Source organism: Drosophila persimilis, unplaced genomic scaffold (genome assembly GCF_003286085.1).
Source record: "Drosophila persimilis strain 14011-0111.01,24,50 unplaced genomic scaffold, DperRS2 tig00000002-arrow-pilon, whole genome shotgun sequence".
Lineage (NCBI taxonomy): Eukaryota > Metazoa > Arthropoda > Insecta > Diptera > Drosophilidae > Drosophila > Drosophila persimilis.
This window is the reverse complement of record NW_020825289.1, coordinates 1,842,127-1,860,585: the sequence shown is the minus strand read 5'-3', so window position 1 is coordinate 1,860,585 and position 18,459 is coordinate 1,842,127.

The following is an 18,459-nucleotide window of genomic DNA, read 5'->3' as shown; positions in this document are numbered from 1 at the left end:
TATGTCATATCTGTTAATAACATGTTAACATGTTAATTCGTCTGGATACGGAACGATTTTATAGATTGGTACTTTTGTAATGTCTTTGGGAATCTTGGAAATTATTAGAATTTCGTTGGTATCGGATTTTAGCCATGTGGAGGTTTTTATATTTAGTATTTTCTCAGAATTTATTTGTTCCAGGTAGTCTTGTTTTAATAATTTTGGATTAAATATACCGAGCCTAGTTAATTGCATACCTAGTTCTATATCTTCGATATATTCTGTGAAATGTTGTATATTGAATATCAAAATTTCTATTTGTTGATTCCATTAACTTCCTCGGTTTCTCTGGAATTATAATATTTGATTGTATTAGATTTCTTCTTTTTCTTGAATTTTGATTTATAATGAGTTATTTTCCTACCCCTATTCTTTTCTTCATAATGTTTTTCGTCTACCTGTCTAATTTCGCACGTCCTTTTGAAAGGATTTGTTACCTTAGACTTAACTAAAGGTGATAGTTTATAGCGGGTATCTACTTCATACTCTATGCGGTTTTTATTTAATTGAGTGATTTTATTCACTTTATTTAGTTGGGTGTCATAATCAGGTGAGCCTGCATAAATGAATATATCAGCTGGTGTCCTATTTGTGGTATTATGTTTGGTTTTATGATTATAAGTATAACGAATTAATTCAAACTTCGTGAATCTATCTTCTGTGTTATCCTCGCTAGATATTATTCTTAATTTTTCATTTACTGTTTTATGAAATCTTTCCACGTCAGATATTCCATTTTTGCTGGAAGTGATCTCTATTTTGACGTTTTCCGCATTCAGCCATGCTTGAAATGCTGTGCACATAAAAGCTGAATCTTTATCGACTTTGATTTCAATTGGTTTGCCCATTTCGTTAAAATCTTTCATGATGGCTCTTTTTGCTTCTAACCAGTCACGACTTTTTACTTCTACAAGAGTGGCAAACTTCGAGTATACGTCAATACATGATAGGAACTGTTGGTTACCAACCATATAGAAATCCATGACGTATTTCTCTCTGATGTTCAGTATTTCCGGTGTAGTTTCGAATGCCAACTTTTTATTTCTATGCTCTGTTTTGGCAATATTACAAGTAGGACATTCGTTTATGATGTTTTGGATTAGTTTTTGATAATCCGGGTAATAGTATTTTCCCCTAAACCAATTGACGGTTTTCTCTATCCCTGGATGGAGTAAGCCTTTATGATTCTTTAATATGGTTTCTTTAAATTCAGCGTAATTCTGAATATCTAGGAGTTTCGTGCTTGATTTAATAGCTTTGGTTATATTGTTAGAATTAATTATTTATAAATAGGCTTTTTGGAATGGAGGAAAATCTATTTCGTTATGGAAATATAATGCGCTCTTTTTGGTGCTTAGATATTCCTTTATTATATCCTTCGCTAAGGTGTGAGTCATTTCCTTATACGTGATCTTGATGATTAGCTTGTGAAAATAAAGAATTTTTTCTACCTTATCTTCATTGCCTTTTATTAGCTCAATTTGCCGATTGTAATAGTTAATTGGTCTTTCCGTGATAGCAATGTGATTTAGATTGTCTTCCTGTGCGCTATGTACAGTTGCACCAACGCTATTGGAAGCTTCTCCAAGGAGATTTTCATTAATCTTTACCCTTGATAAGGCATCAGCTACATGATTTTCTTTGCCTGGTAGATATTTCATTTTAAAATCAAACTCATTCAGTTTTATTTTCCACCTTTGTAATTTCATATTTGGCTCCTTGAGGTTGTTCAACCAAATCAAGGGTTTATAATCGCTTTGTATCTCGAATGTTCTACCGAACAGGTGTGAACGGAAATACTTGGTTGCCCATACGATCGCTAATAATTCCTTTTCGATGGCTGAATAGTTTATTTCATGTTCATTTGGATTTGGTACTATTCCTTTGGTAGTGACTACATGACCTAGGAATTCAGTTTCCTTTTTCATGAATTCACATTTGTCCATTTGTAGCTTCAAGTTGGCGTCTCTCAACTTTCCAAATACTCTCCTGAATGACAACAAGTGTTCTTCCGATGAAGTGGAAAATATAATGATGTCATCTAAGTATACAAAGCAATCTTTGAAGATTAACTCTTCTAGCAGATTGTTCATACATCTTTGGAAGGTAGCTGGGGCAGTGGTTAGCCCAAAGGGCATACGAGTGAACTCGTAATGTCCATGCTTAGTGGAGAACGCAGTTTTGGGGATTGAGCTAGGTTCCATGGGTATTTGATGGAAACCTTTTGCTAAATCGATTGTCGTAAAATACTGACATTTACCTAGTTTGTCTAGGATTTCATCCATTCTTGGAGTTGGGAATTTGTCCTTAACTGTTATTTCATTTAGACTTCTATAGTCTACTACCATTCGATATTTTTGCTTTCCTGAAGCATCTATCTTCTTCGGAATCATAGATATGGGCGAGCAGTAAGGAGAATTCGACTTTCGAATTATTCCCTGCCTGATCATATCTTTGATTTGCTGGCTTACCTCCTGATCATGTATCTGGGCATATTTGTATGGTCGTCTGTAGACCGGGTCTTCATGTTGAGTTTTGATCTGGTGCTTGATTGTACTTGTGAAAGTCAAATTGTCACCTTCTCTGTACTGCACATCCTTAAACTCATATGAGACCTTCTTTAACTCTTCCCTCTCTTCGTCGTTTAAGTGTTCCAATCTTAATTGATTACATTCCCTTAATTCACTGTCTAGAGCGGAAGCGAAGTATTGATCTCCCTCTGGAGATGGGTCAAGGAACTTAGGTGCGATCTTCTCTTCTTTTGTAGAGGGATCAGTGCACTTCTGTGCGGTCTTGCCGGCTTCAATAGCTTCTCCACTCTGAATGATTGGGTACGACCTAGCTCCTAGTGTTACAGTGTCATTTCTGTAATCGATGCCGGCTTTACTTGCCATCAAGTATTCTCTTCCTAATAAAATATCATAATTTTCGGAAAAGTTATGTATGTAGAACTTTTGTTCGGACGGACATGTTTTTTTCGCATTCCTCATTATTCTCTTAGTTAAACGGACAAGTCCATTGATGGTATGGACCGTAAGGTTATCGTCTTTTATCTCGGAATCTGTATAATTTTCTTTCATGATGTTGATCGATGATCCCGAGTCAGCGATACACCTTAATATTCTTTTATTAATGGTAATGTTTATATAGGGTCCTCCTCAGTTTCTTCCGAGGCGGCTTGATGAAAATTTACGTCCATCTTCGTTTGGCCACTCTGGCTCTCCCTCCCTCTTTTAGTAGGTTGGTTGGGTCCACTCCCACTAGCTTGGTTTTGAGATATTTGCTGATTGAATGGATTCTGAGCCCTACCTTGATTCAAGGAATTTTTGAACTCATTGTATAATCCAGGATTTTGGGAATTTTGATTTTGATTTGTTCGATTAGTCTGACCTGTTCCAGATGAACTCTGAGTTTGATTGTGATAGTTAGTAGTATTATAATTTGGATAATAGTTTCCAACATTCTTTCGATTTGATTGAGACGATTTCGATTGATCTTTATTTGTACCTGAATCTGTTGTACTAGCTTCGTACAATCCTTCTTCTTGTGCTGCCTTCTTAAGATTAGACAATGTGGTAATATCTTTTCTTGCTAAGGTCATGAACATTCTGTCAGGAAGTTTTCGAGTAATGACATCTTTAATTGTGTTGTTCAAAGCGTTTTTATAAATGACATTATTTTCTGGTATGTTTTCTAAGTTTAGCTTATTGTTTATTAATAATGCTTTTATCTCTAATTCTTCTATAAACTTACGAAGACTGCCGTTGAATCTGGTGGTGTATAGTTGTCGTAAGAGTTCTTCATATGGTGTGTGATTTTTGAACTCGTTGATCAGCGCCGTCTTCAGTTCGAGCCACGTGTTGTATTGTATCATTTGCGATATGCGTTGTGCCTCTCCTGACAGTTGGATCTCGGTCGCTCCAAATAGAATCCTTTGTTGGCGAAGATCTTCAGTTGGATATAATCCGCATACATATTCGATTCGTTTGATAAATGAGCTTAGCTGTCCAGATGAACCGTCATAGGCAGGTATTTGTCGGATCGACAGCAGTGCCTGGTTCAAGTGGATTTCGCTCAATGATAGTGGTGGTAACGCCATGTTGTTGGTGTTGATTGGGTTTTGTTTTGTTTTCAGTAGTTTTGATCTTTATTTTGGTTCACTTGTAAGTTTTTTGATTTTGTATTTAGTGTTTCACTGTTCTTGGTGGATCACTATCTCCGCTTACTTCAGTTCACTTAATTTTAGTTTTGCAAATCGTATGTGCTCGTAACACATAGGTTCTTTGGCGGATTTCACAATTTTATTAACGATTCCGGGATTACGTGATCACAGTAATTAGAAATTACACAAGCTGACCATTACCGAAATATTTTAAGTTTTTAAAAAAGACTTTTATTTTACAAACTTAAATATCTTTATGTCACAAGATTTAAATGAATTCCCCGACTTGACTTTGGGTCTGCTTGTCTCAAACCAAAGACTATAAAATACCAAGATGTTGCATGAGCGACCAAAAAGCTGTTCTATGGCGGGTCCTAACATTAGAACCCAAAAGGCACGAGGGAGCGCGCGGGGTTTCAATTCCCTTTTCGCCTGTACTTCGTCTCTACCGCGACCCTGCTGCCCATCGGTTTCGTCTGTTCGGCAATTCTGGACTCTCGAGCCTCAGCACCGTCGAAGCGGTGGTCGCGGATCGACGATGTCTTTGGAGCGGCACAGTGGGAAAATTCGATTGGAAAATTCGCTATTAGAATTTATCTAAAGCACTCATACAATTTTTTTACTAATTCGGCTGAGTCCCCACTGTGCCGCGCCAAAGACATCAGCGACCACGCTGCCCTACGGTTTCGGCACGCAGACGATTCATATTTTGTTTTTGTATTCTTTCTCTCGAGACACACCGACTCGACGCTGACCGAGGCATTGACGAAGCCGAGTAGCATTTCGGAGGCGAAGGTAGCGTAAAAGAGAATTGAAGTAATAGCCCCGCGCGCCCGTACCATGAAGCGTCAAACGAAAATTGAAAAAGAATTTGTTCCTCATGCAACATCTTGGTATTGTATAGTCTTTGCTCAAACGGAACTGATCTCTCTGCTGCTGGCTAGTTTCCATGAGCCCTTCTCTTGGAACTCCCGACTCTGGCTTCGGGCGTTGCTTTCCTCGGCTGCATCTTCGTGTCGGTGGCGTACGTGCCTGGATCGATATTTGGGGATGCGTCGGATTTGATGAAAGGCATCCACTGCTGGCGATCGGTGTTGCATTACATGACGGAGCTAGGAATGTGATACTCCTTGGTTTTATGTCTAGCTTTGATTGGTCCTCATGAGTGGCGTGATTCTAAAGAATCGATTTCTCGAGAGTGGCGTGATTCTAATGTTGATGAAACAATGGGGTCCATTGTTTATATTATGGGGGGCCCTAGCTTGGAGTATGGAAAGAAACAGTTATTGATTCTTGAGTGGGGTCCTGTTACTTGTGTGGATGGGGTGGATGAATTGTACATAAACATAATGTGTATGGGATGTGGGGAATTATGGATATGTAACTCCCCCAACGTTTGTTATTAGCCTGTCCCTAGGCGATTACCCTCGGGTATAGTGACGGGGTGTCAAGTGCGGTGGCTGAGGTTGGTTCCTCTTTTGCTTCTATTATAGTATTAATACATTTAACCGTGACTCTTTTAGAAGTTTTCTTAAGTTTAACAGCTACATAACTTAGTAGTACTAATATAATTATGACAAATGAAATTAGTAGACTTATTTGTAATAGGTTACTATATTTGGTGTATTGCATAATTATTTCATTAGTTTGGACATACGACAGTGGTTTTATTTTAGTTATGTTGTTGTTGACATAAACATTCTGGGCAAAATCTAACATTGTGTTTGATATTGTAAATTCATTTAATTGGATTGAACAGTTGTAGATTTTTATAATGGTATTTCCTTCCGCTATGATTTCTTGGTTTACACAATTCTGGTTTAGCGTTGTTTTTGGAAGATTCCATGTGATTAGTATATTGGGTTCAATAAAGTTTATTTGAAAGTTTTGAAAAGTTTTTGAATATGGACATTTAGTGGGAGTTTGCATTAAAATTCCCTTTATACAATTGTCATTGGTTTTCAATCTAGTTTCTTTAACAAATACTTCTTCATTTTTTATGTAGTACTTGTCGTATGTCATATCTGTTAATAACATGTTAACATGTTAATTCGTCTGGATACGGAACGATTTTATAGATTGGTACTTTTGTAATGTCTTTGGGAATCTTGGAAATTATTAGAATTTCGTTGGTATCGGATTTTAGCCATGTGGAGGTTTTTATATTTAGTATTTTCTCAGAATTTATTTGTTCCAGGTAGTCTTGTTCTAATAATTTTGGATTAAATATACCGAGCCTAGTTAATTGCATACCTAGTTCTATATCTTCGATATATTCTGTGAAATGTTGTATATTGAATATCAAAATTTCTATTTGTTGATTCCATTAACTTCCTCGGTTTCTCTGGAATTATAATATTTGATTGTATTAGATTTCTTCTTTTTCTTGAATTTTGATTTATAATGAGTTATTTTCCTACCCCTATTCTTTTCTTCATAATGTTTTTCGTCTACCTGTCTAATTTCGCACGTCCTTTTGAAAGGATTTGTTACCTTAGACTTAACTAAAGGTGATAGTTTATAGCGGGTATCTACTTCATACTCTATGCGGTTTTTATTTAATTGAGTGATTTTATTCACTTTATTTAGTTGGGTGTCATAATCAGGTGAGCCTGCATAAATGAATATATCAGCTGGTGTCCTATTTGTGGTATTATGTTTGGTTTTATGATTATAAGTATAACGAATTAATTCAAACTTCGTGAATCTATCTTCTGTGTTATCCTCGCTAGATATTATTCTTAATTTTTCATTTACTGTTTTATGAAATCTTTCCACGTCAGATATTCCATTTTTGCTGGAAGTGATCTCTATTTTGACGTTTTCCGCATTCAGCCATGCTTGAAATGCTGTGCACATAAAAGCTGAATCTTTATCGACTTTGATTTCAATTGGTTTGCCCATTTCGTTAAAATCTTTCATGATGGCTCTTTTTGCTTCTAACCAGTCACGACTTTTTACTTCTACAAGAGTGGCAAACTTCGAGTATACGTCAATACATGATAGGAACTGTTGGTTACCAACCATATAGAAATCCATGACGTATTTCTCTCTGATGTTCAGTATTTCCGGTGTAGTTTCGAATGCCAACTTTTTATTTCTATGCTCTGTTTTGGCAATATTACAAGTAGGACATTCGTTTATGATGTTTTGGATTAGTTTTTGATAATCCGGGTAATAGTATTTTCCCCTAAACCAATTGACGGTTTTCTCTATCCCTGGATGGAGTAAGCCTTTATGATTCTTTAATATGGTTTCTTTAAATTCAGCGTAATTCTGAATATCTAGGAGTTTCGTGCTTGATTTAATAGCTTTGGTTATATTGTTAGAATTAATTATTTATAAATAGGCTTTTTGGAATGGAGGAAAATCTATTTCGTTATGGAAATATAATGCGCTCTTTTTGGTGCATAGATATTCCTTTATTATATCCTTCGCTAAGGTGTGAGTCATTTCCTTATACGTGATCTTGATGATTAGCTTGTGAAAATAAAGAATTTTTTCTACCTTATCTTCATTGCCTTTTATTAGCTCAATTTGCCGATTGTAATAGTTAATTGGTCTTTCCGTGATAGCAATGTGATTTAGATTGTCTTCCTGTGCGCTATGTACAGTTGCACCAACGCTATTGGAAGCTTCTCCAAGGAGATTTTCATTAATCTTTACCCTTGATAAGGCATCAGCTACATGATTTTCTTTGCCTGGTAGATATTTCATTTTCAAATCAAACTCATTCAGTTTTATTTTCCACCTTTGTAATTTCATATTTGGCTCCTTGAGGTTGTTCAACCAAATCAAGGGTTTATAATCGCTTTGTATCTCGAATGTTCTACCGAACAGGTATGAACGGAAATACTTGGTTGCCCATACGATCGCTAATAATTCCTTTTCGATGGCTGAATAGTTTATTTCATGTTCATTTGGATTTGGTACTATTCCTTTGGTAGTGACTACATGACCTAGGAATTCAGTTTCCTTTTTCATGAATTCACATTTGTCCATTTGTAGCTTCAAGTTGGCGTCTCTCAACTTTCCAAATACTCTCCTGAATGACAACAAGTGTTCTTCCAATGAAGTGGAAAATATAATGATGTCATCTAAGTATACAAAGCAATCTTTGAAGATTAACTCTTCTAGCAGATTGTTCATACATCTTTGGAAGGTAGCTGGGGCAGTGGTTAGCCCAAAGGGCATACGAGTGAGCTCGTAATGTCCATGCTTAGTGGAGAACGCAGTTTTGGGGATTGAGCTAGGTTCCATGGGTATTTGATGGAAACCTTTTGCTAAATCGATTGTCGTAAAATACTGACATTTACCTAGTTTGTCTAGGATTTCATCCATTCTTGGAGTTGGGAATTTGTCCTTAACTGTTATTTCATTTAGACTTCTATAGTCTACTACCATTCGATATTTTTGCTTTCCTGAAGCATCTATCTTCTTCGGAATCATAGATATGGGCGAGCAGTAAGGAGAATTCGACTTTCGAATTATTCCCTGCCTGATCATATCTTTGATTTGCTGGCTTACCTCCTGATCATGTATCTGGGCATATTTGTATGGTCGTCTGTAGACCGGGTCTTCATGTTGAGTTTTGATCTGGTGCTTGATGGTACTTGTGAAAGTCAAATTGTCACCTTCTCTGTACTGCACATCCTTAAACTCATATGAGACCTTCTTTAACTCTTCCCTCTCTTCGTCGTTTAAGTGTTCCAATCTTAATTGATTACATTCCCTTAATTCACTGTCTAGAGCGGAAGCGAAGTATTGATCTCCCTCTGGAGATGGGTCAAGGAACTTAGGTGCGATCTTCTCTTCTTTTGTAGAGGGATCAGTGCACTTCTGTGCGGTCTTGCCGGCTTCAATAGCTTCTCCACTCTGAATGATTGGGTACGACCTAGCTCCTAGTGTTACAGTGTCATTTCTGTAATCGATGCCGGCTTTACTTGCCATCAAGTATTCTCTTCCTAATAAAATATCATAATTTTCGGAAAAGTTATGTATGTAGAACTTTTGTTCGGACGGACATGTTTTTTTCGCATTCCTCATTATTCTCTTAGTTAAACGGACAAGTCCATTGATGGTATGGACCGTAAGGTTATCGTCTTTTATCTCGGAATCTGTATAATTTTCTTTCATGATGTTGATCGATGATCCCGAGTCAGCGATACACCTTAATATTCTTTTATTAATGGTAATGTTTATATAGGGTCCTCCTCAGTTTCTTCCGAGGCGGCTTGATGAAAATTTACGTCCATCTTCGTTTGGCCACTCTGGCTCTCCCTCCCTCTTTTAGTAGGTTGGTTGGGTCCACTCCCACTAGCTTGGTTTTGAGATATTTGCTGATTGAATGGATTCTGAGCCCTACCTTGATTCAAGGAATTTTTGAACTCATTGTATAATCCAGGATTTTGGGAATTTTGATTTTGATTTGTTCGATTAGTCTGACCTGTTCCAGATGAACTCTGAGTTTGATTGTGATAGTTAGTAGTATTATAATTTGGATAATAGTTTCCAACATTCTTTCGATTTGATTGAGACGATTTCGATTGATCTTTATTTGTACCTGAATCTGTTGTACTAGCTTCGTACAATCCTTCTTCTTGTGCTGCCTTCTTAAGATTAGACAATGTGGTAATATCTTTTCTTGCTAAGGTCATGAACATTCTGTCAGGAAGTTTTCGAGTAATGGCATCTTTAATTGTGTTGTTCAAAGCGTTTTTATAAATGACATTATTTTCTGGTATGTTTTCTAAGTTTAGCTTATTGTTTATTAATAATGCTTTTATCTCTAATTCTTCTATAAACTTACGAAGACTGCCGTTGAATCTGGTGGTGTATAGTTGTCGTAAGAGTTCTTCATATGGTGTCTGATTTTTGAACTCGTTGATCAGCGCCGTCTTCAGTTCGAGCCACGTGTTGTATTGTATCATTTGCGATATGCGTTGTGCCTCTCCTGACAGTTGGATCTCGGTCGCTCCAAATAGAATCCTTTGTTGGCGAAGATCTTCAGTTGGATATAATCCGCATACATATTCGATTCGTTTGATAAATGAGCTTAGCTGTCCAGATGAACCGTCATAGGCAGGTATTTGTCGGATCGACAGCAGTGCCTGGTTCAAGTGGATTTCGCTCAATGATAGTGGTGGTAACGCCATGTTGCTGGTGTTGATTGGGTTTTGTTTTGTTTTCAGTAGTTTTGATCTTTATTTTGGTTCACTTGTAAGTTTTTTGATTTTGTATTTAGTGTTTCACTGTTCTTGGTGGATCACTATCTCCGCTTACTTCAGTTCACTTAATTTTAGTTTTGCAAATCGTATGTGCTCGTAACACATAGGTTCTTTGGCGGATTTCACAATTTTATTAACGATTCCGGGATTACGTGATCACAGTAATTAGAAATTACACAAGCTGACCATTACCGAAATATAGGTGCTAATTTTAAACGAAATCCTACCGACTGCGCCAGTTATCCGCAACTCGATTTTAAGTTTTTAAAAAAGACTTTTATTTTACAAACTTAAATATCTTTATGTCACAAGATTTAAATGAATTCCCCGACTTGACTTTGGGTCTGCTTGTCTCAAACCAAAGACTATAAAATACCAAGATGTTGCATGAGCGACCAAAAAGCTGTTCTATGGCGGGTCCTAACATTAGAACCCAAAAGGCACGAGGGAGCGCGCGGGGTTTCAATTCCCTTTTCGCCTGTACTTCGTCTCTACCGCGACCCTGCTGCCCATCGGTTTCGTCTGTTCGGCAATTCTGGACTCTCGAGCCTCAGCACCGTCGAAGCGGTGGTCGCGGATCGCCGATGTCTTTGGAGCGGCACAGTGGGAAAATTCGATTGGAAAATTCGCTATTAGAATTTATCTAAAGCACTCATACAATTTTTTTACTAATTCGGCTGAGTCCCCACTGTGCCGCGCCAAAGACATCAGCGACCACGCTGCCCTACGGTTTCGGCACGCAGACGATTCATATTTTGTTTTTGTATTCTTTCTCTCGAGACACACCGACTCGACGCTGACCGAGGCATTGACGAAGCCGAGTAGCATTTCGGAGGCGAAGGTAGCGTAAAAGAGAATTGAAGTAATAGCCCCGCGCGCCCGTACCATGAAGCGTCAAACGAAAATTGAAAAAGAATTTGTTCCTCATGCAACATCTTGGTATTGTATAGTCTTTGCTCAAACGGAACTGATCTCTCTGCTGCTGGCTAGTTTCCATGAGCCCTTCTCTTGGAACTCCCGACTCTGGCTTCGGGCGTTGCTTTCCTCGGCTGCATCTTCGTGTCGGTGGCGTACGTGCCTGGATCGATATTTGGGGATGCGTCGGATTTGATGAAAGGCATCCACTGCTGGCGATCGGTGTTGCATTACATGACGGAGCTAGGAATGTGATACTCCTTGGTTTTATGTCTAGCTTTGATTGGTCCTCATGAGTGGCGTGATTCTAAAGAATCGATTTCTCGAGAGTGGCGTGATTCTAATGTTGATGAAACAATGGGGTCCATTGTTTATATTATGGGGGGCCCTAGCTTGGAGTATGGAAAGAAACAGTTATTGATTCTTGAGTGGGGTCCTGTTACTTGTGTGGATGGGGTGGATGAATTGTACATAAACATAATGTGTATGGGATGTGGGGAATTATGGATATGTAACTCCCCCAACGTTTGTTATTAGCCTGTCCCTAGGCGATTACCCTCGGGTATAGTGACGGGGTGTCAAGTGCGGTGGCTGAGGTTGGTTCCTCTTTTGCTTCTATTATAGTATTAATACATTTAACCGTGACTCTTTTAGAAGTTTTCTTAAGTTTAACAGCTACATAACTTAGTAGTACTAATATAATTATGACAAATGAAATTAGTAGACTTATTTGTAATAGGTTACTATATTTGGTGTATTGCATAATTATTTCATTAGTTTGGACATACGACAGTGGTTTTATTTTAGTTATGTTGTTGTTGACATAAACATTCTGGGCAAAATCTAACATTGTGTTTGATATTGTAAATTCATTTAATTGGATTGAACAGTTGTAGATTTTTATAATGGTATTTCCTTCCGCTATGATTTCTTGGTTTACACAATTCTGGTTTAGCGTTGTTTTTGGAAGATTCCATGTGATTAGTATATTGGGTTCAATAAAGTTTATTTGAAAGTTTTGAAAAGTTTTGGAATATGGACATTTAGTGGGAGTTTGCATTAAAATTCCCTTTATACAATTGTCATTGGTTTTCAATCTAGTTTCTTTAACAAATACTTCTTCATTTTTTATGTAGTACTTGTCGTATGTCATATCTGTTAATAACATGTTAACATGTTAATTCGTCTGGATACGGAACGATTTTATAGATTGGTACTTTTGTAATGTCTTTGGGAATCTTGGAAATTATTAGAATTTCGTTGGTATCGGATTTTAGCCATGTGGAGGTTTTTATATTTAGTATTTTCTCAGAATTTATTTGTTCCAGGTAGTCTTGTTTTAATAATTTTGGATTAAATATACCGAGCCTAGTTAATTGCATACCTAGTTCTATATCTTCGATATATTCTGTGAAATGTTGTATATTGAATATCAAAATTTCTATTTGTTGATTCCATTAACTTCCTCGGTTTCTCTGGAATTATAATATTTGATTGTATTAGATTTCTTCTTTTTCTTGAATTTTGATTTATAATGAGTTATTTTCCTACCCCTATTCTTTTCTTCATAATGTTTTTCGTCTACCTGTCTAATTTCGCACGTCCTTTTGAAAGGATTTGTTACCTTAGACTTAACTAAAGGTGATAGTTTATAGCGGGTATCTACTTCATACTCTATGCGGTTTTTATTTAATTGAGTGATTTTATTCACTTTATTTAGTTGGGTGTCATAATCAGGTGAGCCTGCATAAATGAATATATCAGCTGGTGTCCTATTTGTGGTATTATGTTTGGTTTTATGATTATAAGTATAACGAATTAATTCAAACTTCGTGAATCTATCTTCTGTGTTATCCTCGCTAGATATTATTCTTAATTTTTCATTTACTGTTTTATGAAATCTTTCCACGTCAGATATTCCATTTTTGCTGGAAGTGATCTCTATTTTGACGTTTTCCGCATTCAGCCATGCTTGAAATGCTGTGCACATAAAAGCTGAATCTTTATCGACTTTGATTTCAATTGGTTTGCCCATTTCGTTAAAATCTTTCATGATGGCTCTTTTTGCTTCTAACCAGTCACGACTTTTTACTTCTACAAGAGTGGCAAACTTCGAGTATACGTCAATACATGATTGGAACTGTTGGTTACCAACCATATAGAAATCCATGACGTATTTCTCTCTGATGTTCAGTATTTCCGGTGTAGTTTCGAATGCCAACTTTTTATTTCTATGCTCTGTTTTGGCAATATTACAAGTAGGACATTCGTTTATGATGTTTTGGATTAGTTTTTGATAATCCGGGTAATAGTATTTTCCCCTAAACCAATTGACGGTTTTCTCTATCCCTGGATGGAGTAAGCCTTTATGATTCTTTAATATGGTTTCTTTAAATTCAGCGTAATTCTGAATATCTAGGAGTTTCGTGCTTGATTTAATAGCTTTGGTTATATTGTTAGAATTAATTATTTATAAATAGGCTTTTTGGAATGGAGGAAAATCTATTTCGTTATGGAAATATAATGCGCTCTTTTTGGTGCATAGATATTCCTTTATTATATCCTTCGCTAAGGTGTGAGTCATTTCCTTATACGTGATCTTGATGATTAGCTTGTGAAAATAAAGAATTTTTTCTACCTTATCTTCATTGCCTTTTATTAGCTCAATTTGCCGATTGTAATAGTTAATTGGTCTTTCCGTGATAGCAATGTGATTTAGATTGTCTTCCTGTGCGCTATGTACAGTTGCACCAACGCTATTGGAAGCTTCTCCAAGGAGATTTTCATTAATCTTTACCCTTGATAAGGCATCAGCTACATGATTTTCTTTGCCTGGTAGATATTTCATTTTAAAATCAAACTCATTCAGTTTTATTTTCCACCTTTGTAATTTCATATTTGGCTCCTTGAGGTTGTTCAACCAAATCAAGGGTTTATAATCGCTTTGTATCTCGAATGTTCTACCAAACAGGTATGAACGGAAATACTTGGTTGCCCATACGATCGCTAATAATTCCTTTTCGATGGCTGAATAGTTTATTTCATGTTCATTTGGATTTGGTATTCCTTTGGTAGTGACTACACGACCTAGGAATTCAGTTTCCTTTTTCATGAATTCACATTTGTCCATTTGTAGCTTCAAGTTGGCGTCTCTCAACTTTCCAAATACTCTCCTGAATGACAACAAGTGTTCTTCCAATGAAGTGGAAAATATAATGATGTCATCTAAGTATACAAAGCAATCTTTGAAGATTAACTCTTCTAGCAGATTGTTCATACATCTTTGGAAGGTAGCTGGGGCAGTGGTTAGCCCAAAGGGCATACGAGTGAACTCGTAATGTCCATGCTTAGTGGAGAACGCAGTTTTGGGGATTGAGCTTGGTTCCATGGGTATTTGATGGAAACCTTTTGCTAAATCGATTGTCGTAAAATACTGACATTTACCTAGTTTGTCTAGGATTTCATCCATTCTTGGAGTTGGGAATTTGTCCTTAACTGTTATTTCATTTAGACTTCTATAGTCTACTACCATTCGATATTTTTGCTTTCCTGAAGCATCTATCTTCTTCGGAATCATAGATATGGGCAGTAAGGAGAATTCGACTTTCGAATTATTCCCTGCCTGATCATATCTTTGATTTGCTGGCTTACCTCCTGATCATGTATCTGGGCATATTTGTATGGTCGTCTGTAGACCGGGTCTTCATGTTGAGTTTTGATCTGGTGCTTGATTGTACTTGTGAAAGTCAAATTGTCACCTTCTCTGTACTGCACATCCTTAAACTCATATGAGACCTTCTTTAACTCTTCCCTCTCTTCGTCGTTTAAGTGTTCCAATCTTAATTGATTACATTCCCTTAATTCACTGTCTAGAGCGGAAGCGAAGTATTGATCTCCCTCTGGAGATGGGTCAAGGAACTTAGGTGCGATCTTCTCTTCTTTTGTAGAGGGATCAGTGCACTTCTGTGCGGTCTTGCCGGCTTCAATAGCTTCTCCACTCTGAATGATTGGGTACGACCTAGCTCCTAGTGTTACAGTGTCATTTCTGTAATCGATGCCGGCTTTACTTGCCATCAAGTATTCTCTTCCTAATAAAATATCATAATTTTCGGAAAAGTTATGTATGTAGAACTTTTGTTCGGACGGACATGTTTTTTTCGCATTCCTCATTATTCTCTTAGTTAAACGGACAAGTCCATTGATGGTATGGACCGTAAGGTTATCGTCTTTTATCTCGGAATCTGTATAATTTTCTTTCATGATGTTGATCGATGATCCCGAGTCAGCGATACACCTTAATATTCTTTTATTAATGGTAATGTTTATATAGGGTCCTCCTCAGTTTCTTCCGAGGCGGCTTGATGAAAATTTACGTCCATCTTCGTTTGGCCACTCTGGCTCTCCCTCCCTCTTTTAGTAGGTTGGTTGGGTCCACTCCCACTAGCTTGGTTTTGAGATATTTGCTGATTGAATGGATTCTGAGCCCTACCTTGATTCAAGGAATTTTTGAACTCATTGTATAATCCAGGATTTTGGGAATTTTGATTTTGATTTGTTCGATTAGTCTGACCTGTTCCAGATGAACTCTGAGTTTGATTGTGATAGTTAGTAGTATTATAATTTGGATAATAGTTTCCAACATTCTTTCGATTTGATTGAGACGATTTCGATTGATCTTTATTTGTACCTGAATCTGTTGTACTAGCTTCGTACAATCCTTCTTCTTGTGCTGCCTTCTTAAGATTAGACAATGTGGTAATATCTTTTCTTGCTAAGGTCATGAACATTCTGTCAGGAAGTTTTCGAGTAATGGCATCTTTAATTGTGTTGTTCAAAGCGTTTTTATAAATGACATTATTTTCTGGTATGTTTTCTAAGTTTAGCTTATTGTTTATTAATAATGCTTTTATCTCTAATTCTTCTATAAACTTACGAAGACTGCCGTTGAATCTGGTGGTGTATAGTTGTCGTAAGAGTTCTTCATATGGTGTCTGATTTTTGAACTCGTTGATCAGCGCCGTCTTCAGTTCGAGCCACGTGTTGTATTGTATCATTTGCGATATGCGTTGTGCCTCTCCTGACAGTTGGATCTCGGTCGCTCCAAATAGAATCCTTTGTTGGCGAAGATCTTCAGTTGGATATAATCCGCATACATATTCGATTCGTTTGATAAATGAGCTTAGCTGTCCAGATGAACCGTCATAGGCAGGTATTTGTCGGATCGACAGCAGTGCCTGGTTCAAGTGGATTTCGCTCAATGATAGTGGTGGTAACGCCATGTTGCTGGTGTTGATTGGGTTTTGTTTTGTTTTCAGTAGTTTTGATCTTTATTTTGGTTCACTTGTAAGTTTTTTGATTTTGTATTTAGTGTTTCACTGTTCTTGGTGGATCACTATCTCCGCTTACTTCAGTTCACTTAATTTTAGTTTTGCAAATCGTATGTGCTCGTAACACATAGGTTCTTTGGCGGATTTCACAATTTTATTAACGATTCCGGGATTACGTGATCACAGTAATTAGAAATTACACAAGCTGACCATTACCGAAATATAGGTGCTAATTTTAAACGAAATCCTACCGACTGCGCCAGTTATCCGCAACTCGATTTTAAGTTTTTAAAAAAGACTTTTATTTTACAAACTTAAATATCTTTATGTCACAAGATTTAAATGAATTCCCCGACTTGACTTTGGGTCTGCTTGTCTCAAACCAAAGACTATAAAATACCAAGATGTTGCATGAGCGACCAAAAAGCTGTTCTATGGCGGGTCCTAACATTAGAACCCAAAAGGCACGAGGGAGCGCGCGGGGTTTCAATTCCCTTTTCGCCTGTACTTCGTCTCTACCGCGACCCTGCTGCCCATCGGTTTCGTCTGTTCGGCAATTCTGGACTCTCGAGCCTCAGCACCGTCGAAGCGGTGGTCGCGGATCGCCGATGTCTTTGGAGCTGCACAGTGGGAAAATTCGATTGGAAAATTCGCTATTAGAATTTATCTAAAGCACTCATACAATTCTTTTACTAATTCGGCTGAGTCCCCACTGTGCCGCGCCAAAGACATCAGCGACCACGCTGCCCTACGGTTTCGGCACGCAGACGATTCATATTTTGTTTTTGTATTCTTTCTCTCGAGACACACTCCCACATAGGACAAAAATCTGTGGCAACAACGATTTGGATGATATGAAAAAACCGAAAACTCCAGTGTACGGCTCCTGTCGAAGTGAGACCGGATCTAATAAGAATGCATAGTAATCTCTCTGGGAATGCGGGATAGGTTGAGATGAAGATTCAGGTCCCAGCCCCCCATGACAGGGGAGCCGGGGAAGCCCGGAAGGAAGCTTTTCCGACCCCATATATTCTTGATCAGCATCAAAAGCCGAGTCGATTGAGCCCTGTCTGTCTGTCCGTCCCTATCAGCCCCTAGTGCTCATAGACTATAAGAGTAAGAGCAACAAATTTTATATCCATACTTCTGTGATATGTCACTGTTACAAGTGTATTTCAAAACTTCGCCCCGCCCACTTCCGCCCCCACAAAGGACGAAAGTCTGTGTCAGCCACAATCCACAAAGATACGAGAAAACCGAAAACGCAAAATCGTAGAGAATGACTATATCTTCTGGACTGCAGAGGCTGAAACAGATCGTATAATTATTATAGCTAGAAAGATGAAAACAATTTCGTTCTTTCGCTCTGTCTCTTTCTAACACACGTTTCATGGTCGGCTTTGCCTATTACAAAAAGTGAGCGCCTAGATCTCAGAGACTATAAGAGCTAGAGTAACCAATTTTGGTATCCACGATCCTGTGATATCGAACCTGCAAAGGTATACTTTAAAATTTCGCCCCCGCAAAGGACGAAAATGTGTGACATCCACAGATCTCAGAGCCTATTAAGGCTAGAGAAACAAAATGTGGTATCCACACTTCTGTTAGATCTCATTGTTACATGTGTATTTCGACATTTCGCCCTGCGGCATCCGAATTGAAAATTCGAGAAAATTAAAAACGCACAATCATAGAAAATTACCATATCTGCCAGTTTGCCGAATCTGGATCAGATCGGATCATTTTTATAGCCAAAAGGAACAAATCAATTTGCAGTGGCTGCGCA